This window comes from Natator depressus, chromosome 27, assembly GCF_965152275.1.
Source record: "Natator depressus isolate rNatDep1 chromosome 27, rNatDep2.hap1, whole genome shotgun sequence".
NCBI classification, from domain to species: Eukaryota; Metazoa; Chordata; order Testudines; family Cheloniidae; genus Natator; species Natator depressus.
In genome coordinates, this window is record NC_134260.1 from 3,173,445 (window position 1) to 3,195,750 (window position 22,306).

Sequence of the window (22,306 nt, forward strand, 5' to 3'; positions counted from 1 at the left end):
CTTAAATGGTCTCCTACAAACAACTCTGTAAAAATCTTTTAACTGTAGCCTTCCTAAGGCCTGGTCTACACTGGGGCGGGGGTTGATCTAAGATACGCAACTTCAGCTACGAGAATAGCGTAACTGAAGTCGCCATATCTTAGATTGACTTAGAATCACTTATTTCGCATCCTCGTGGTGCGGGATCGACGGCCACCGCTCCCCCGTTGACTCCGCTTCTGCCTCTCGCCGTGGTGGAGTTCCGGAGTTGACGGCAGAGCGATCGGGGATCGATTTATCGCGTCTACACTAGATGCGATAAATCGATCCCCGATAGATGGATCACTACCCGCCGATCAGGCGGGTAGTGTAGACATGGCCTAAGAGTAATAAAATAGGATTTACTCCATAAAAAGTCTTTTCTCTAAGCCTAGTTACTTAGACTTATTTAAATACCCAGCCATGTTAGATTAATCAAGTGGACACTAATATTTGTAACAATGTATCTAAGAAAAACAATTCATTTAGAACATACCTTATTTTATTAAAAGTGAAAAACGAGGTATACGGTACAAATCCTGTAACTCGACCTGCTTTTTCTTTCCCTTCTCATGTGGCTTGCTGTCGTCATTCACTATGTGTTCTCTGTAGATGGGAACCTGCTTTGGGCAAGGACTTTTTCTTCTGTATATGCAAAGTGCTAAGGAAATAATTTATTTAAGTAACAGAATTACTGAGAGTATAGAGATAAGATGAACCATTTCAGTTTGTTCCAGTATTTCTGCGGGGGGGGGGGGGAGTGTTAAAATATGGTTTTACATTATTTGGAATAAAACTAAACCTTGCATTTCCTAACTGGGTTTTGAACTACATAGGGTGATACCTTGCACTCCATGCTTAATACAGTTAGAAGTCATGGTTTCTTTCAATAAGCTGTCTTACAGTTTCCTAGTATTTAAGAACTTTTCAGGATGCAGTAAATATTACACCCCTTCCTTCACCCTTCCTAACTTGGTTGTGAAAGTAACATAGCCTAAAAAAAAATCAAAAGAATAGGCATGTGCAGTTCACTTCTCAGGAGCATAATGTGATTCCATACAAGAAACTTCAAATAATATTGATATAGATCTCTCAAATAATGTAAGCCAGGTTCTGGGGCATTAGTGCTCTTCCTTAAAAACAAACACAAGACTGTCCTTGGAATGATTGGTAGTAATAACTCATACCGAAAGTTATTGGTGTGGAGTTAGTGATGGAAGTGAACTCTGTCCAGTGTTACTGAAAGGGTCACTTGGAGAAAGGAGTCTACCAAAGTGCACCAGATTTGGATAGGTAGATCCACTGCTCATTTCTTGCCCCTACTTGCATCTCATTATCCCTGCAGTGTCCTAGGAGTAAGATGCAGGGCTCTGGGTTATCTGGTGAGTTTATATGTGCGCTGTGACATTTCAAATGCCTTTGAGACTGGTAGGCATAGTGAGTATTGTCGAGACACCCCATAGCAAGCTTCTAGTTTTTTTATATGTTCTTCCTACCCCTGTGACTGTGAGTGGAGAATTTTTCCATTAAGAAAGAGCTATCAAAGCTTTTCATATGATCTCCCGCAATATTCTTGCCAGCAAGTTATAGTAGTATGGATTGGATGAATGGACTATAAGGTGGATAGAAAGCTGGCTAGATCGTCGGGCTCAACAGGTAATGATCAACAGCTCGATGTGTAGCTGACAGCCGGTATCAAGCAGAGTGCCCCAGGGGTTGGTCCTAGGGCTGGTATTGTTCAACATCTTCATTAATGATCTGGATGATGGTGTGGATTGCACCCTCAGCAACTTCGCAGATGACACTAAGCTGGGGGGAGAGGTAGATATGCTGGAGGGTAGGGATAGGGTCCAGAGTGATCTAGACAAATTGGAGGATTGGGCCAAAAGAAATCTGATGAGGTTCAACAAGGACAAGTGCAGAATCCTGCACTTAGGATGGAAGAATCCCATGCACCGCTACAGGCTGGGGACCAACTGGCTAAACAGGACCTGGGAATTCAAGTGAATGAGAAGCTGGATGTGAGTCAGCAGTGTGCCCTTGTTGCCAAGAAGGCTAACGGCGTGGTGGGCTGAATTAGTAGTAGCGTTGCCAGTAGATTGAGGGAAGTGATTATTCCCCTCTATTCGGCACTGTTGAAGCCACACCTGGAGTATTGTGTCCAGTTTTGGTCGCCGCCACTACAGAAATGATGTGGACAAATTGGAGAGAGTCCAGCAGAGGGCAACGAAAATGATTAGGGAGCTGTGGCACATGACTTAGGAGGAGAGGCTGAGGGAACTGGGCTTATTTAGTCTGCAGAAGAGAAGAGTGAGGGGGGATTTGATAGCAGCCTTCAGTTACCTGAAGGGGGGTTCCAAAGAGGATGGAGCTCAGCTGTTCTCAGTGGTGGCAAATGACAGAACAAGGAGCAATGGTCTCAAGTTGCAGTGGGGGAGGTCTAGGTTGGATATTAGGAAAAACTATTTCACTAGGAGGGTGGTAAAGCACTGGAATGGGTTACCTAGGGAAGTGGTGGAATCTTCATCCTTAGAGGTTTTTAAGGCCTGGCTTGACAAAGCCCTGGCAGGGATGATTTAGTTGGGGATAGGTCCTGCTTTGAGCAGGGGATTGGACTAGATGACCTCCTGAGGTCTCTTCCAACCCTAATCTGCTATTATTCTATATCTCAAACCCACAGTGGGGCAGGAAAAGACGAGCAATTTTTGGAAAGGGTGTTTCCTTTCATGAGAAAGGTGGTGATTATGACATTGGCTTTGATCTGGGGAGGCAAGGGGGGTTGAGAAAGTCACAGGGCTTCATAGGAAGGTCGAAAAATCAGAAGGGAGAGGTGGGGATTTGGAATGGGAACTACTGGCAGGCAATACTATGTCATCAGTCACTCCCACGGTGAGTGATTAGTCTGTACTAGCTGCTGATTTTGGTCATGATTCTAAAGACTTATGTGGTTAAGTCCCATTGCTGCTACTCACATGCATAAAATTAGGCAAGCACACAAGTCTCTGCAGGATAGACACCTTAGTTTAGACTCACTCCTAATAGAAATACACTGACCCTTACCAAGCTATCCAAAGCACTTGTGAAAGTTGCCATTGAATAGCAGAAGAGACAACCGTCATCTCTCACATAGCTGTCAAACAGGCCTTTCGGCTTTTTTTTTTTTTTTTTTTGTCAGCATGCCATGCAGCATGCACAGTATCATTTGTCTGACAGAGGTCTAGACTTATAGGAACCACAGAGATGGGGTGAGTGGGAGACAGCTTAACACGTACTCATGGTGTAAGTCTGTAGGTTACACATTCACACAGTGTCATCATGTCACAGAATGGAGACTTAATCTGCAAACAGCTTCCCACAACTACCATGGGCAAAATTAGTGTGTAAGAGCGGCATTTCTGGGCCACTGTATTATTATGCATCCAGATGTATGGCTCTGTGTTAAATTGGCTTATGGGAGCTGCCTCCCAGATTCCCCTTCTCCCCATTGAGACTGTCTTAGTCTTTACACTTCCTGTGCAGGACTAAAAATGCTAGTCAGATAGCAGCCCCTGGGAGCTGGGATTTCTGGCTTGTTTGCTATTTAAAAAAAAATTGCAAACTAAATCTATGAGACTTTAAGAGCCATAGAAAACCACTCTGAGTTTGCTTTAAATTCCTTGGTGCACTCCACGATTCAGAGTTTCTTTGAGCAATGCTTAAAAAGTGGTATCTATTACCAGTTCAAGAAGACTGAAAAACATTGCATTTTGTTTAGCATCTTTTTAAACCAATTAAGAAGCTTTTCTGAAATGGATTGAAGAGAAGAAAATAAAACATGTTCTCCTGGATCTTTATTTCAATCAGATTTCCCTGTGTTCTGCAGCAGAAGAGATGGGGGTGGGGGAGAAGTAGAAAGATTGAAAAGGGCTGTCGCAGCAGGGAGCCAAGCTGGAGAAAAGGACTTCTCTGAGAACTAAGCAGCAGCAGCTCTGAAAGCCTAAGAGGCTGCTTCATCTACATGCAGAGTCACACAAGGCATGGGGACGCTCACCAACACCACAGAGATTTCACATGTGCTTCCCTGCTGGTTCCTATGAAAAGCTAACAATCAGCTCGGGCAGTGAAAGACCATTGCAGCATCCCCTGACTAAGCTGGACGTACAATTTGTTCAGTGTTGTGAAATGTCCGGCTTAGCAAGATGCTCTCGGACACCCTTGCGAATGCCCTTCCTATGCTCCCTGAGGCCCCCTCCTCCTTTTCTGGGACTTGGCAGGCTTCTGCAGATTTGTGAAGGCTGGAGGGGGAGGGGAACATGCTCCTTGTCTGGTATAGTTCCACATGGAGAATAATGATGTCCCAGCGTTGCTGGACATGTACATGTGGGACAGTAGGTTTAAAAATTATAGAACCAAATCCTGCTTTCCCTTATACTGGTGTAAACTGGGAGTAACTTCATTTTAGTCAATAGTTATTCTGGAGTTCCATCTGCGCAGCTCAGAGCAGAAGCTGTCCTATTGTTTGAAAAAAACAAAAAAACAACAACCCATCATTTAGGGAAGGATTCCAGTCACCCAAAAGGTCTGTTTAAAAAGCTATAAGGAACCAAGGACAAGTGAATAGTCTCTATCAAACATGGAAACTTACGGAATAGCATAGCTTTATTCTCTCCCTCTGCTTTCTATAATTGCCCAGCTTTAATGTAGCTGCAGCTTCTCAGTCAGGCCCTTACCGACTGATCAGATTTGCTGGATTTGGTAGTTGCTTGGAACCCAGTTTGCTCTCTTGGGGATCTGAATAATCTTGCGTGTAGCAGAGTCCCCACGTAGTTTATATAGAATCCTATCTGTCCACTGAAGTCATTTGAATAGTGTTGAACACTGAAAAATCTATATTGTTTCAGAAGAGGGGAAGATGACTCTGGTTAAAATAATTAGCTTTTACTTTTTAAATTTGGGTAAGTATTATCGCCAGTATACAGATCAAGTATCTGAGGCTCAGACAGGCTAAGAGACATGCCCATGGTCATTCAGTAAATCAATGGCAGAGTCAAGGTTTTTGACTCCCAGCCTCGTAAAGGATGGTTCTGAAGTAAAACCATCCATCTCACACTGTGTGTGTGATGCACTGTGCTGGTTAAACCCCGCTGCTGGTCAGGGGGGAATAATGTTTTAGGTGACCAACTTGAAACATCTTTTCTTTCAGGTGCTGAGCACCTGCAGTTCCTCTTGATTTTCCCAGGAATTGGCCATTGCTCAGAACCTGTGGCAGCTGGTCCCTCGGTTTCCCAGGTTGGGGGTTGAAAACGGGGCCGCTTGTGAAAATGTTGGCCGTAGTGCTTCAGTATTCTCCACTGAATATGAGGATAATGATACTGACCTGCCTTACAGAGGGGCTGTGGGGCTTCGTCTGCCAAGTGCTTCAAGATCCAGTCAGACTCTGCTGACGTCCACCACCTCGGTATTAAAGTAAGATGAAAATGGATGGAATCTAAGCTCCAGCAAGTGACTGTAAAACTCTGTCATGTGTGATTAGCCTCCATCAATATGGATTGGCTGCTGTTCGGGTCTTCACTGTCAAATGCGTTTCACAAGTAATACCCAGGGCGAAGCACTCCTCCCCACTAAACTTACACAATACTGTGCTGAACAGACTGGATGAAACTTCTGAAATGCAAGTGAATTCTTCTAATATAACTTCTGTTTAAATTATTGATTGTGGAAGATTCTTTTCTTAGAGACCCCTTGTTTTATGTTGATTAGCTGCCTTTACGGAGTGTGAGTTTAAAACAAAGTCCCAGAGACCAGTTTCTGCCATAGCGCATATCTTGTTCCCTTGCTGTCAGGTGTCTGTCTCCAGAACGGGAGATGTGACGCTGTCTGGGGCCAGCAGATGGGTTGCTTCTGAGTTTTTTCACTGGGCAGTTTGTGAATCTTGGGCGTTCCCTGGGTGACTAACACTGCGGTCAGTGGGAGCTGAGTGCTCTGCTCCTCTCAGGGTCTGGCCATGTTGAGACCTTAGCTTCGACTTTCTGGTGACTGTTTGAAAGTGAGCTTGGTGATATGCTGCAGGGTAGAAACTAATGGAGAAGTTTAAGTGGAGTTGTCTGTGTAGTTGCATGATTTCTTTGGAAAATCCTTCCTTAGATATTTGGTTAGGCTGAAAAAAGCAGTGGCCCCAGACCCACTGAGCATGAGAGCTCCAGGCAGGGTTTGTCTTGAAGCTCCCTTTTCTCTCCCTAGTACGAATCCAGATTAGGGCCAGTCAGTGTGTGTGGTGTCTTCACCAGCCTCTGCCAGTCTTACTCAGTTTTCTCCTTAACTCATTTCTAATGGAAAATTGGGTTTCCTCAAATTTGTTTTGCCAGAAACCCAAAACTGGAAAAAAAATTGTTTAGAAATGTTTCAGATTTTGGCCCCTTTATGAAAATCTGAAATCTTCTGCTTCACATTTCAATGAAAACATTTGTTGTTGAAATTTTGTGTGGAGCAGCGGGGGAAATATTTTCCCACCAGCTCTACTCATTACATCCAGCTAGCCAGGTAGCAGGAATTTTCCACTACTATGATAGTTGTTAAGGTGGTAGAATGCTGCACAATGCTCCTCTTGCAGGAGACCTCCAAACTGTTGCAGTGGCCATGGATAATCTGTAACAGAAAATCAGCTCATTGCAAAATGTACAAATCCTGTCTCCTCAGACTTGGTCAGGTCGTCTTCTACCACGTGTATCCCTGTCTGTTCTACAGTGCAGCCAGCATCCATTTTCCTGTTAGCCTCGTCTTTATAGTACAGCAAGTAGCAAGAGGGCCTTGGGTGAGATTAGGAATAATTTTAAAAGGACTCGAGACAGAAAATGGAGCACCTGTTAGTGATCAGTGATGTTATGGTTACGCATAATTTTGGAAACCATATCTCTTGAATTGTAAGCTCTGTGGGATAGGGATCATCTCTTTTCTATATCTCTACAGAACCCAGTGCAGTGGGGTCCCACTCGGGCCATCTGCGCGCTATCGTAATAGAAATGTTGGATGAGACGATTGGGTGGTGCTCCCTGTTCAGCTCTTGGGTTATCTCTCCCTTCTGTTCTAGAGATGGACAAACCTTACAGTAGTTCATGAGTATTAGTAATTTATGTGTTTCATTATGGCAAGTACCTGAACTACTGGGACTGTTAAATGTCTGTCCATGATAAACCCCTTTAATCTAGATCTGGGATGAATCCTCATCTTAGATTCAATTAGTGTGATGATCTGTTGATCTGGAAGGTGTTTGGAATTGCTCAGATGGCATCCTGCAGAACTCCAGACATCTGATAATCACATGGTCCCATGCTATCAGATGAGTCCCGTAAATTGACACTGACTGCCTGAGTGCAGTCAGTGGGAGCAGGTTTTGGTGAGAGAGACAGACACCTTCGATTTGTCCCATCATTTGTATAGAATGGTAGCACTTACTGTGTGTTTTTATAGAATAGTTTATTAACTTTACACAGTTGTTGTTTTAATCTCATGACCTGTATAAATCTTACATTTAATAGTGCACATCTCTGAAATGTCACAAGTGTAATGTTACGTGGATTTTGCTTTGTAGCCCTTGAGACCATGTGGTCCAGGAGATCAGAGCACAGAACTGGTTGTCAGGAGGCCTCTGTTCTATTTCCACCTCTGCCGCTGACTTCCTGTGTTCCTCAGTTTTCTCATCATTTAAAGCTTGATTCCTTTAAAGTGCTTTTAGAGCGATGGATAAAAATCTTTGTGTAAGATCTTATCATGGGATTAAAATATGATATTTTCAGCAAAATGGGCAGCTTTATTCATTACCAGGATTCCTGTTCGTTCCAGAATTCAAATAGCAAGAACTTGGTATTTGCTTTAAAGAGTGATATTTGTAAATTGACCCTACACTTTTTGTTGAGAGCTGTATGTTGGCATTCAAACATGGTACTTCTCTTCCCCATGTCCATCAGACACAGTGTTCTAATCGCTAAGACCCAAAAACTCAAGGAAAGTCAGAGTGAAGGCTGAGATTCTGTCCCTAGCCCAAATCTCAGTTATGTCCCAGGTATTGCAGGTTTTGAACACCGGGTCAGTTTTCATGGCTCTATACCACTGGACTTGCCTGAATGACTTGAGGCACACTTTCTGCCTTAACTCTGAATTTGCCATCTTGGGGCAGTGGTGGCCCTCTGCATCACTGGAATATCACTTTTTGTGGTTCATTGGGTTTTTTTTAAATGTTCTTTTTAGGATTAATGGCATCGTACAGCTTCCAAGCCTTTGTTTAAAATCTGTTTTGTTAGGACTGAGAATCACAAAAAGGGATAAGGATTATTGGGTTTGTCTTGTCTTTTGTGTAGCAAAAGGCTTAGACATTGCTTAGTTTCTTTTATTCTTTTTGGCCTATAAATAAGTGCTTTAGATGAAGGATCAACACCTGACTGGTGGCTTATCTTTCTCACTTTAATTCTTCCACCTGTGCTGCTTTTTTGCAGACAGGAGTTGAGGATTCAATCTCACTTATTATTAATACCCCATTGGAGACTTGTCGTTTTTCAGTCCATATGTGAAGGACCTGTTGGTCTAATGATCAGACTTTATTTATTTAAATGTATAAAACAACTCCTCTCTGAACTCTCTAGAAAAATGATACAATAAATAAAAGAATATGAATAACAACACAGCATACAAAGATTTTAGTGGGTTTTCTGCCAGTGTAGGAGCAGCAACAGAATAGTGTAGTGCTTTTTCATATGTCGACATGTTGTTCTCAGCTCCATTAAGGGGAATGTTTCCATACCGTGACTTTATTGCTAGTCAGTGTATGTCATTAGCAGGTAAACGTCATCTGTCAGTGAAGCAGGATTGATTGATTTTTACTTTTTAAAACTAGCATTTTATTTTAGGCTTTTTCATAGATTCATGGGCTGCTGCCTACTCTTCTGCATTATATTGCCCAATATGTCGTACTAAATAACCTGTCCAAAGATCTGATAGCTCATGCTAGGGGTACTTCTGGAGAAGGTGATTGTAATTAACATACAAATGTACAAGAACAGTGTAATTGCCTGATAATGCTTTTTGAAGGTCACATCTTACAAGTTGAGACCTGAGCTTGCCCTGGGCCATGAATTTCCTTGTACTGTCTTAGTCTTGAGTAACAAGGCTTAAAGCAAAACTGAACTTCTCTCCTCAGTTAGTTACAAGTTTATGTATTTCCCAATCTTTCATCAATCTGTGTAGCAATCTAATCTGTTAAAGTATGAAAATTAGTGAAGGAAAATGGCTAGCAATGGACAGTAACTCTTCTTCTTTGAGTAGTGTCCCTATGGGTGCTCTGGGGTTGCCAACTTTCTACTAGCACAAAACTGAACACACTTGCCCTGCCCTGCCTCTTTTCCGAGGCCCAGTCCCTGCTCACTCTATCCCCCTCTCTCTGTCACTTGCTCTCCCCACCCTCCCTCACTCGCTCATTTTCACTGGCTGGCTCAGAGGATTGGGGTACAGGAGGGGGGTGAGGGCTCCAGCTGGGGGTGTGGGCTCCAGGGTGGGGCCAGAAATGAGGAATTCAGGGTGTGGGAGGGGGCTCCTGGCTGGGCCAGTGGCTTGTGGTGTGTGTGTGTGGGGGGTAAGTGCTCCATCTGGGGGTGCAGGCTCTGGTGTGGGGCTGGGGATAAGAGATTTGGAGTGCAGGAGGGGGCTCCGGGCTGGGGCAGGGGGTTGGGGTGTGTGTGTGGGGGTGAGGGCTCTGGCTGCGGGTGCAGGCTCTGGGGTGGGGCTGGGGATGAGGGGTTTGGGGTGTAGAAGGGTGCTCTGGTCTGGGACCGAGGGGTTCAGAGGGCAGGAGGGATCAGGACTGGGCAGGGGGTTGGAGCGCAGAGGGGTGAGGGCTCCGGCTGGGGGTGCAGGCTCTGGGGTGGGGCTGGGGATGAGGAGTTTGGGGTGCAGGAGGGTGCTCCGGGCTGGGACTGAGGCATTCAGGGTGTGGGAGGGGGAATCAGGGCTGGAGCAGGGGGTTGGGGCACGGGAGGGTGTGGAAGCTACAGGAGGTGCTTACCTCAGGTAGCTCCCGGAAGAAATGGCATACACCCCCCCCACCCCCCTCTCCGGTTCCAACATGGAGGTGCAGCCAGGTGGCACTGCCCCTGCAGCTCCCATTGGCCACGGTTCCCAGTCAATGGGATCTGAGGAGCTAGCGCTTGGGGTGGGGACAGTGTGTGGAGCCCCTTGGCTGCCCCTATGCCTAGGAGCCAGCGGGGGGACATGCTGCTGCTTCTGGGAGCCACGCGGAGCAACGGCAGCCAGGAAGCCTGCCTTAGCCCCACTGTGCCGCCGACTGGACTTTTAACTGACGGGAGCCGCCAGGGTCCCTTTTCGACTGGGCGTTCCACTTGAAAACCAGACACCTGGCAACCCTAGGGTGCTCCACTTCAGGTGTGCATATGCCTACTGAGCCCTTGATTGGAGATTTTTCCGTCAGCAGTGGCTGTTCAGTCCATGTATGTGATCTATACAACCTCATGCCGTGCAGTGAGGGTATATAGGACTGCGCTGGCAAACCACCCTCAGTTCCTTCCCAGCTGCCTCAGCATGAGACAGAGCCCTAGAGTGTTTGCCTTGTGTGTGCCTCAGCTGATATCGTTCACCTTTCTCAGAATTAGTGTTAGCAGTTTCGTGTTAGGGGTTGTTATATAGTTAGCTAGTTATGTAGTGAGAATATTGAATTTGTTTCCTCTCCCTTCCTTTTCGAGAGAGCCCTATTTGCTTGGGTGGGCATGCCTGGCTCGCCATGCTTCAAACCGCTGCCTCCCTTGTCAAGAGGCTATCCCGGTTAGTGACGGCCACTCTAAATGCTTCCATTGCTTGGGAGAGTCCCTCCTCTCCCAGAAGTGTAACATCTGCTTGGCTCTCAAATCTAGAACATGGAAGAGCCAGTGGATCAAATTGAGATTTCTGATGATGGCGTGCTCCCTTTGACCTGCCTCTGACTTAGCTCAGGAGAGACCCTCCCTGTACATCTGTTTCCAGACAGATCCAGTGCCCCTTTGACCTTGACACAGATCTCCCCTAAGAAGAAGGCGGCTGTGGAAGACTCAGGGAAGGCTCCAAAGAAGAGGAGATCAATTTCTCACCAAAAGAAACCAGCTCCCAAAAGACCCTGATCTCCTGTTAAGTCTGTGGTGTCAGAAGCCTTTACCTCTCGGCTCGGTACCACAGAAATGAAGGATTTCTCCTCCGATACCAGGAACTCCTGGAGCACTACAGAGAAGCACCGCTCCAACTCCCCCCCCCCCCCCCAGTACTGTCTGAGAGGAATAGGGAGGCCAAGGATATGTACTCCTCCAGAATGGCATCCTCTAGCACAGACTTACCATCAGTACCTTCCCACTCGGCATGCTTGGTACTGGGCAAATCAAAGCTCCAGATGCCCTCAGTGCCTGCATTGAGACACTCTAAATTGATAGCACCGTCCACCTCAGCTACTGTGTCAGGACCGACCCATCTGGTACCTCAGGAATTGTGGTACTCCAGGGACTTGGCAGTCTTAGATGAGCCAGAGTTTTCACTACTTATGGGTACCGAACAACTCTCAGTACTGAGACCCCAGTCTCCAGATTACCATTGCTTCCTGATACCACAGGACTCTCCACCCTTTTCCACTGGTGCCACCCCCGCCCCTCCTCCCCCCACCTCGCCCCCCATTGGAGAACATTGAGGAGGAGGAAGGAGACGTTCAGTCTCTTCCATATCACTGTAGGGGGTCTCCTCCTATCCTGTATGGGAACCCGTACTCTGAGAAAAATCCTTTTCCATGCCGGGGTGCTGGGATCAATCTGGGTACTTCCCCCTCTCCTGTATGCCCCCTTCCTTCTCCCCCCCCAGTGGACCATGAGGATGTGTATTGACAGCAATTTGCCAGAGCTCGGCTCTGTCGCATAGAGAGGATAGGGTTACACAGTCCCCCTAACCAGTCCTCTAGCACAAGGAGATCTTTGAAGAACCGGAATCTAGGACAGATAAGGAGGCTGCCCCTCAAACTCCTATTTCATTCTCATCATTCATTCAAAATCATTGGCTGTAGATTCTTGTGGAGATATGACTGCAGATGTGGCAGTCATACCTCCACAACAATGTATGGCCAATGATTTTTGGCAATTCCAGGACCTTGTGAAGAGGGTTGCTGACACCCTTTAGATACCTGTTGAAGAGGTCAGAGACTCACAACACAAGCTGCTGGGCATTCTACAATTGGCAACACCCATCCAGGTTCTACCCATTCGTGAGGTGCTCCTGGATTCAGCAAAGATACTGTGACAAATGCCTGCCCCTATCCTGCCAATTTATAAACAGGTGGATAAGAAATATTATGTCCCACCCAGGATCTCAGAAATTTTGTTTCCCCACCCCTTGCCTAATTCCCTAGCGGTGGATGCTGTAAATGAATGGGGTAAATAGCATTACTCTAGGTCTACCCCTTAGAACAAAGACCAAAAGAAGTTAGACTTTTTTGGATGAAAGTGTTACTCATTCGTGACCTTCCAGTTTTAGATTGCAAACTATCAAGTGATCATGGCCAAGTAGAACTTCACCAACTGATATATTTGCAGCTTTTATTGAGCATCTTCCACAGGAGCATAGAGAACACTTGCAGGCCATCATCACAGAGGGTCAGTTATTAGCCAGAATCTCTCTAAGGGTTCTTAAATGCCGCGCACACCACTGCCATATCCATATCCACAGCTGTTGTAATGCACAGGGTATTGGGGTTCCCAAAAGTGGTTCAAAACACTGTGGAGGACCTTCTGTTTGAGGGTCAAAAGCTCTGCTTGGAGTCCACGGATGAGTCCATGCACACATTAAAGGACTCCATGGCCATGTTAAGATCTCTAGATACGTACATTCCTACGAACAAACGGAGATTTGGTAGGTCTCAAACTGCGCAGAGATTGTCTCCTGGCCAGTTCTCTGGATTTCATAGATCCCTCTCCAACACACTAGGAAGAGACAGAAATTCCATAACTTTATCTTATCTCGTCGGGACAATTCAAAGAAGTCCCTGAACTACAATAAGGAACTGTTTACAGCTCACCTTCGTGACCAAGCATACAAGACGACACCTCCATTGCTTCCAGGGCTGGCTCAGAAAGACCCATTAGCCAACCAGAGACAGCTTGGACAAACGGGTCATGGTTCCCCTCCAGGTGATAAACTCCCTAGACTGGTGGAAAAATCAGCTCAGTGTCTGCTTGGTATCTCTTTCACTCGCCCAGCTCCAGCAATAACTGTGACAAGAGATTCTTCACTGTTGGGTTGGGGAGCACACCTTAAAGTGTTGCCTGATTTTCATCTTGACCTGTCCATTCATCTACTGATGTTTTCCCCAAAACCACATTAATCTCATGTTTATGCTTAGATGTTAAAGGGGAAGGGATACGGATCAGGATAAGTTAAGAACACGTCAGAGATCTTCTGACCAATTTGAATGCATTCGAACCAGTGGGGCCGGATGCTGTTCACCCCAGGATACTGAAGAAATTAGCTGAAGAAATCTTGGAGCCCCTGGCAATAATATTTGCAAACTCACTGATGACAGGAGAGGTCCTGGAAGACTGGAGAAGGGCTAACATAGAACCCATCTTTAAAAAGGGGGGAAAGGAGGAGCTGGGGAACTATAGACCAGTCAGCCTGACCTCAATACCTGCGAAGCTACCAAAGCGATGTATAAAACATTCCATTTGCGAATACCTGGAGGACGAAGGGGTACACTAGAAGCGCTAGTAGGGGTACACTAGAAGCTCTGCATCGACGCAGCTGCACCAGTGCAGCTGTGCTTCTGTAGTGCATCTCATGAAGATGCCCTATGCCAATGGGAGAGAGCTTTCCTGTCACCATAATAAATCCTCCACCACAAGAGGCGGTAGCCATGTCAACAGGAGAAGCTCTCCCACCGACATAGTCCTGTCCATACCGGCACTTAGGTCAGTGTAACTTACGTCACTTGGGGGCGTGGCTTAGTCACACCCCTGAGCAACATAAGTTATACCGAAGTAAGTGGTAGTGTAGACATTTGTCAATGTTTGCATACCTGCTAGCTGTGTCATTGCTGGCCTACTGACCAGGTAGTTTTCCATGAACATTCATATAAGTGACTTTTTTTCTTAACAAGAATGTTCATGGACTGTTTGAGGCTTACATATGCTCCTGTGCATGTGGATCGGTGCATAGGTTCATACAGCCAACTAAAAATATGGGATTTCCCTCTTCCTGTTCGTTAAAAATAAAAGTTTATCCAGTCAGGAGGCAGAAATAGTGCCATGTAATATAGGTGACCCCATTGTGCATTATGAATAACATAAAGGAAATAGTTTGCATTGGTTGAAATAAGCTTACATAAATTCAAATAAATGTGTTATCTATATATCAGTCTGATTGTGGATATGATAAAAAGGGTTACATTTGTGGAAACAGTTTGTGCTAAAAATACTTTGTGTTATGGTAGCCCCTGGATCAGAATCAGGGCCATACTTAGTGCTGCATAAACAGAATAAAAGATAATCTCTTGCTCTGAAGACAAGTCACTCCAGTTGGGGGCAAAAAGCATTAGGGAGAATGAAGAAAACAGAATGTGTGCCTACATAGACTGAATCAGTCTATGAAGATAAATATGTGACGTCACAACTGGCTATCTGTTAGCCACTGAAAGCTCTCTGAGGCAGTGGCCATCTTTCTGTTCCGTGTTTGTACAATGCCTAGCACAATAGGATCATAGGACTGGGAGGGACCTCGAGAGGTCATCTAGTCCAGTCCCATGCACTCATGGCAGGACTAACTATCCCTATCAGGTGTTTGTCTAACCTGCTTTTAAAAATCTCCAGTGATGGAGATTCCACAATCTCCCTAGGCAATTTATTCCAGTGCTTAACCACTCTGACAGTTAGGAATTGTTTCCTGATGTCCAACCTAAACCTCCCTTTCTGCAATTTAAGTCCATTGTTTCTTGTCCTATCCTCAGAGGTTAAGAAGAACAATTCGTCTCCTTCCTCCTTGTAACAATCTTTTATGTACTTGAAAACTGCTATGTCCTCTCTGTCTTCTCTTTTCCAGACCCAATTTTTTCAATCCTCCCTTAAAGGTCATGTTTTCTAGACCTTTAATCATTTTTGTTGCTCTCGTCTGGACTTTCTCGTTTGTCCACATCTTTCCTGAAATGTGGCACCCAGAACACAGGAGGCCCTGGGGACTTGAAGACATCTAACTTGTCTAAGTAATTTTTAACTTGTTTTTTCCCTATTTTAGTCTCTGATCCTACCTCATTTTCGCTGGCATTCACTATATTAGATGTCCAATCACTGCTAACCTTTTGGTGAAAACTGAAACAAAGAAGTCAGTAGGCACCTGTGCCATTTCCACATCTTCTGTTATTACCCCCCCCCCCCCCCCCCGCCTTGAGTAACCTCTCTTTGGTCTTCCTCTTGCTTCTAATGTATTTGTAGAAATTTTTTTTTGTTACCCTTTATGTCTCTAGCTAGTTTGATCTCGTTTTGTGCCTTGGCCTTTCTAATTTTGTCCCTACATACTTGTGGTGTTTGTTTATATTCATCCTTGTAATTTGACCTATTTTTCACTTTTTGTAGGACTCTTTTTTGATTTTTAGATCATTGAAGATCTCCTGGGTAAGCCAGGGTGGTCTCTTGCCATACTTCCTATCTTTTCTATGCAGTGGGATAGTTTCCTCTTGTGCCCTTAATAATATCTCTTTGAAAAACTACCAACTGTCTTCAATTGTTTTTCTCCTTAGACTTTCTTCCCATGGGATCTTATCTATCAACTCCCTGAGTTTGCTAAAGTCTGCCTTCTTGAAACCCATTGTCTTTATTTTGCTGTTCTCCCTCCTATCATTCCTTAGAATCATGAACACTTATCATTTCATGATCACTGTCACCCAAGCTGCCTTCCACTTTCAAATTCTCAACCAGATCCTCCCTATTTGTCAAAATCAAATCTAGAACAGCCTCCCCCAGTAGCTTTCTCCACCTTCTGAAATAAAAAATTGTCTCCAATACGTTCCAAGAAGTTGTTGGATAATCTTTGCCCTGTGGTGGTGTTTTCCCAACAGATGTCGGAGTAGTTGAGGAGGAGGGCTGGGGTGCTTATCTGGGTTTTCAAACCATCTAGGAAGCCTGAGGGAAAAGAGAGACAGCATAACTCTTCTAGAACTCAGAGCAGCTCCCTGGAGGAAAATAACGTTCTACTTCAGTCAGACGAAACAACCGCAGACATGTACATAAACAACCAGGTAGGGACCCGGAGACCAAAGCTACACCCAGAAGTGATGGAGATGTCAGAGTAGTCTTTCCTGTCCCTCAGAGCAAGCCACGTAAAATGGGAGCTGAACTAGAAGATGAACTGGCTCAGGCAGACGCCAGCTCAACACTCTGCCTCAATCAGGTCTTTGGTCTAATCTTGAGGACATTGTGTTCTCGCAAACAAATCGACTGAAGGGAGACAAAGAGCCCAAGGTACTCCCATCAGAGAGAGAGTTCCTGAATCCATGGCAACAGATGCCCTTTCACACAGATGGCCACAGGTCTTTCTTTATGCATTCCCACTTTTCCTCTCCTGGGGAAGGTGATTAAGAAAATAAAAAAGGAGCAGGTGAAAGTCATATTGATAACTACCGCTGGCCAAAGATTTTCCAACTTAATACACCTGACAGTGGAACCTCCTCTATGGCTACCATGGAGACTGGGTATCATCTCCCAAGGCTCATTCTTCCATCCATATCCAGATTGGCTTCAGCCAACAACCTGGTTATTGAAAGGGAATCCTTAGTAATGCTGGGTCTATCTTCCAAAGTCATCAAGACTTTACTAGCATCCAGGAGAGGCTCAGTTCAGTGTCTGTTGCAAGAGCATGGTGAGGACCCAGGAATCTGGGGAGTCCAGCCATTTTGGACATTCTCCAGTACCATTTCACACCAAGTTTCTGCTCTCAGCAGCATCCTTTCTGCAGGATCCCTGGGAGAGAACCCCTAGATCTCCAGGTTCCTCAGGGCTGTCAAACTGGCCAGGAGGGTGGTCAGGCCAATCTTCCCAAAATGGGATCTTCCACTGTGTTTTGAAGACATTAATAGATGATTCCTTTTAGCCCCTGGCTTCAGTGACAGTCTTCTACCTGTACCTGCTACCTGTTTTCTGGTTGCTATCATATCTGCTAGATGTATATCGGAGCTGGTAGCATTATCTATGCAAAAACCATACATTTATGTTCCACAACAACAAGGTGGTGCTGAGAATTCCAGAGTCCCTTCTTCTTAAAGTAAATTCTCCCTTCCATGCTTCCCAAGAAGTCGCCTGTCCTTCATTCTGTCTGAAGCCGCAATATCTGACAGAGAAGATCTCAAAAAAGTGTTGAAATTCTACCTCCATCCAGAAGAAAATCGGGTGCCCTGTTTGAGTCCTTCCAGCCTAGATGTAAAGGACTCAGCATTTCCACTGTCCATCACTAGGTGCACTAGGCTCGATATCACTGACACCTACAAGACATCAGAGACCCTTGCTCTGGAAGGTATCAAAGCACACACCGTGAGATCTCTAGCTGCCTTGTGGGTGGAACAAGTAAGAGCTTCCACACAGAGATCTGCAGAGCATCCATACGGTCAGCCAACACCTTCATCACACACTGCAAGCTGGACTTACTGTCATCAGCAGAGGCCTCCTTTGGCAGAAATATGCTGGTGGTGGCCCAAAAATAATGTTGCCCTTTGAACAATTCGTACAAAAAAAAGGTTGTTTTTTCCCCCTTTTCCACCTTATTGCTGGATTTCTTACCCTCCCAGCCTCTATTCACTACTCTCTACTTCCCAGATGTCTCAGAATCTGGGGAGATGTGGGGCTGCAGAAAGGAAAGTTTCTACTGATAAACGTCTTTCTGTTAGCAGCATCTCCACAATTCTACCAGCTCTGGATGGTGCAGGATGTATGTCAGTTACACATAGCTGTTGTGTTCCCACTGAAGTTACTAATATCTTCCTGCAAATTGTACACAGTTTTGGAATGGCCTATCTGGCAGCAAGCAGGAGTAGGGGGCATTAGTGATGGGTTCCCCCCGGGTTGCCACCTGGAACTGGGATACCACTAAGCCCTCTGGCCCACCAGCCTGTGCTCCTTCTCACACTGTACTGCTGTGACAAGTTGCAAAGCCCTCCAAGCTTGCACTTTCACCAGCATTCACACAGCTAGGGACACACCCAGCTGCAGTCACATGCCAGGCTCTCTAACCACCAGCCTCGGACCCCAGAGCAGTACCGTCCTGACCTGGTCAAATCTGGCCAGTATATGGGTTTAACACCCGGTCCACCTCTCCCTCAGTGTGAAGAGGACCATGCACGCTTGCGGTAACCAAGCTGAGATTTTCTCCAGACACCTTAGTCAAATGCACACTGGTTTGAATTAAAACATAAAATAAATTTATTAACTACAAAAGGATAGATTGTAAGTGATTATAAATAATAGCAAACAGATCTAAGCAGATTACCTAGTGAATAAACAAAACCACAAACTGAGCTTAACATACTTCTCACACTGAGTGATAGGCTGGCAGATTCTTAAGGCACAAGCTGTCTTGGCTTAACCTGGGAAACCCAAGCTGTATTCATACACAGGCTAGAAATCCCTTTAGCCTGGGACCATCAATTCCCCCTTGTTCAGTCTTTATTCCTGAGGTGTTTGCAGGAGTGTTGTCGTGGGGAGAGTGAGGTCCCTTCATTATGTCATTTCCCCCCTTTTATATCTTGTTCTCACTTGCTTGAAAGCTCTTTTGCTGTGATCTGGGTCAAATAGTTCCCATTGTGTGGCGCTATCTCAGAGAGGTTTCTATTGCACACAGTTCCTGGGGTAATCCTGGTGCTTGTGTGCATTTCCTCAGTAAGCCATTAATATTGTTTGGTCTTTTTACTGTTGTACCTGAAAGGCGGCTTGTGGGCGTTTTCAACCTCACGACAGGTTTCAGTAACACCTACAGAGCCAAACTTCATAACTTCACATACAACGATAGCATGTACAATCCAACAACATATTACTGTCTAGCAGATCAAGACTTTTAGAAGGATACCTCACAAGGCATACTTTGTACAAAACACATCCTCATTACCTGACAGTGGTGAATATTGGGGTCCCAGGGTGTCACACCTCCCCCCTTAGATTACTGCCATGGGTTAGTCACTGACTAATGTGAAGGCAGTGTGCCTAATGCCCTCTTTAGGTTTTTCCCAAGTGTTACCAAACATTGTAGTGTCATCCACTTGTGTTTTTGCAAAGTTCTGTGTTTCTTTTCCCAGGTTGCCTGAAAACATTCTGGTGTGTGCATTGTTACTATAATTCACATACCAATATCTTTTAGAGTGTAGGTGTCTTGGCATTTAGCCATCAATGCCATGAGGTGGTGTGCCCCAGTTTCCCCTTCCACATAGCAGTTCAGCTTTTGTTATGTTTTCCCTGCTGTGACCAGCTCTGAGCCTGTTTACAGGTACTTGCTGAGAAGCAGTATTATGTGTTTTACACATTTTTAAAGGATTTACCATAAGTACCAAATGCTTTGTCATAACCAATAAACTCCGTATTATGAAACATAACAGTACCAGCAAATTCATGACGGGGAGGTGTTTCCAACTATGTTTATCATACCACGTCTTCTGACAGTCCGGTTTGTTCAATACCTATTGTGTTTTGCAACTTCTTTCTAAACCATAGTGTGTGTTCAGGTACTGGTCTTTCTTTCCCTTTAGCGTTTTGTCCAGTATCCCCTTTCTCAGATGGGTCATTAGCATTTTCACTGTCACTCAAGTCTTTAGTAGGATTTCCATCCTGTCTTAAAGAGACAGTTAGTTTTCACAAGTACACCAGGAACAGCATTTTGCAAAAGTGGGTCCTGGATTGGGGTACCCTCTGTCGCTCCTCTCTGTCCCCAAGAGGTCAGTAGTATGTCTGCTCCCTTCCGGGAAGTCAGTCACACAGTTCCCTCTTAAAATCTGATCCACAGGTTGGGTGCCTGGGAACACAAACGCCAACCCAGCAAATCTGCCCTGGGCACACCTTCCCGTGTAATCAGTGAGGAGACATTCATGTACTCCCCCAAATTCCTTCTCAACTTCCCCCTCTGGTCCCCTCCTAAGACACACACCTCTGTGCTCTCTAGAGTGGGATCTATCCCCTGTTCATCTGTGAAGGGCTCTCAGCTAACAGCCAGAACAGTTCTTTCACTGGCAGGGACCACCCCCTCCCCTCTCTTTGAACTGGGTTTGCTTCCAGCTACAGAGTCCATGGAACCCTCACCCACTGCAGTGATCTCTAGGATTCCATCCCCCTCCTCCGGCCTTCCCTCTAGGACACATCTCCCTATGCACCCTAGAGAGAGGTCTGCCCCCTGCTCAACTGCAGCCTGCTGGCAGCCAGCAACCTGGACAGTTTTCTCACTGACAGAAACACACTCCCCTGCCCCTCAGAGGAGACGCTGCCTTTAACCACCAAGCAGCAGGAGCTGGTCTCAACCACACCCACCCCTGGTAGACTGTTTTCCACTACTGCAGAGGAATTCAAGAGAGAGACTCCCATTCCTCCAGCAGTTCCTGGGACTTTGCTCTTTCCTTCTGGGGTTTCAGCACCATATTCCTCCTGGCTGCTGGCAGATCTGTTGACAGCCCGAGCTACATCGAAAAAGTCATTCTCCAGTAATAATTGTGACGGGTTGTCATGTACTGCTGCCACTGTCCATTCAGCTTCCAAATCCTCCGGTTCCATGTGCACTTTAGCCAAAGGCACAAGGATTTTGTGACCTACTAGCCAAAGCTCTGCCATCTGTCCTGGCACTATGTCTGTCTTCTTAACAATGTTTCCCCTGACCACAGAAATGTCTGCACCTGTATCTCTCCACCCAAGGAGTTCCCTCCCATTAATTCTGACAGCCTTCGTGTGCTTCCTGCCTGGCTGTGCAGAGGCTACGTTTATAAATCCTGTATGATTAGTGGCAATTGCCTGAGGTGCCTCTGTGCTCTGCGTAGCAGCATTCCCATGAGTTGCTTGTTGTCTGTTCCCACTCAGTACAGGGCATCTATTCCTCAGGTGCTCAGTGGAATTACAGTGATAGCGCCTTCTGGGCTCTTCTGTTTTTACAGGAGATTTGGGATGAGGACTAGAGGAATGGACTTGGGGAGGTGAGCACCCAGCCTCCCATCCACCCTCCTTCCCAGGGGTAAAACGGGAACCATTCTTCCCACCAAACAAACCCCTCTACCTGTGATTTATTTCGAATAGATGCTTAGGTTTGTTCAAATTCATCAGCAACAGTTTTCGCTTTTTATCCCATAAACACCATTTTACATCATCATTACAAAAACTTAGGAAATGTTCCTGAGCAACAAGATCACACATTTCTTCAAAGCTTGTAACACCGTTTCCTCTGACCCACGTATCCCTGTGCAGTTGAGGGGCCCAAGACACTCAAGCACGAGGTGCTGAAGAGGCTGGTTCTGGCCTGGTGGAGCAGAGACCCCTGGCCAGGACTGTGAGGAGGAGGAGGATGGAACCACTTAGCAGCAGCAGGATGGCCTCCGCAGGCTGGGGCTGATCTGCCTCCTCGCGGACCTGGCTGGGGCTCTCTGCTCTGCCCTGTGAGGACTGCAGCCTTCTTCTCACCTTGTGCCTGCAGGGATCCAGGGTCTTTCACCCTAAATAGATTGAGCTCCATGAGTCTAACTCTATAAGGCAGGTTTCTGATCCTGTAATTGTTCTCGTGGCTGTTTTCTGAACTCTCTCCAATTTATCAACATCCTCCTTGAATTGAGGGCACCAGAACTGGGCACCATATTCCAGTGCCAAATAGAGAGGTAAAATAACCTTTCTTCTCCTACTTGACATTCCGCTGTTTATGTATCCCAGCCCAAGCCTGAGTGTTGACACAGCCATTTTTAGCCTCACAGCCTGAACCGTGCGAGCCTGAGTCAGTTGACCTGGGCCAGCTGCGGTCATGCTGTGGGTCTTTTAGCCCTGTGTAGATGTAACTGGGAACTCATGTTCAGCTGATTATCCACCACAACCCCCAAATCTTTTTCCTACTCACTGTGTGCACCCAGACATGTGAACTTGGGAGCTGCGTTAGTGAGAATTCATAAATATGGGACAGAAGCCTCCCCTGTGCGTTAACTGCACCTACCGTTACTAGCATTCAGACCTATTCACTTTATTCAGGAGTCCGGCATGCTGTGTGTCCTGGGGGCAGGGAGGGTGCCGTCATCACAGTGTTGTCTGACACAGCAAAA

At 45.8% G+C, this 22,306-nt stretch overlaps 1 protein-coding gene across 3 annotated transcripts in view; it reads left to right on the top strand.

Moving 5' to 3' along the window:
• NSF (N-ethylmaleimide sensitive factor, vesicle fusing ATPase) overlaps positions 1-22,306 on the top strand; it is a 181,488-nt gene that overhangs the window by 146,879 nt on the left and 12,303 nt on the right. The gene's annotated exons all lie outside the window — the stretch shown is intronic.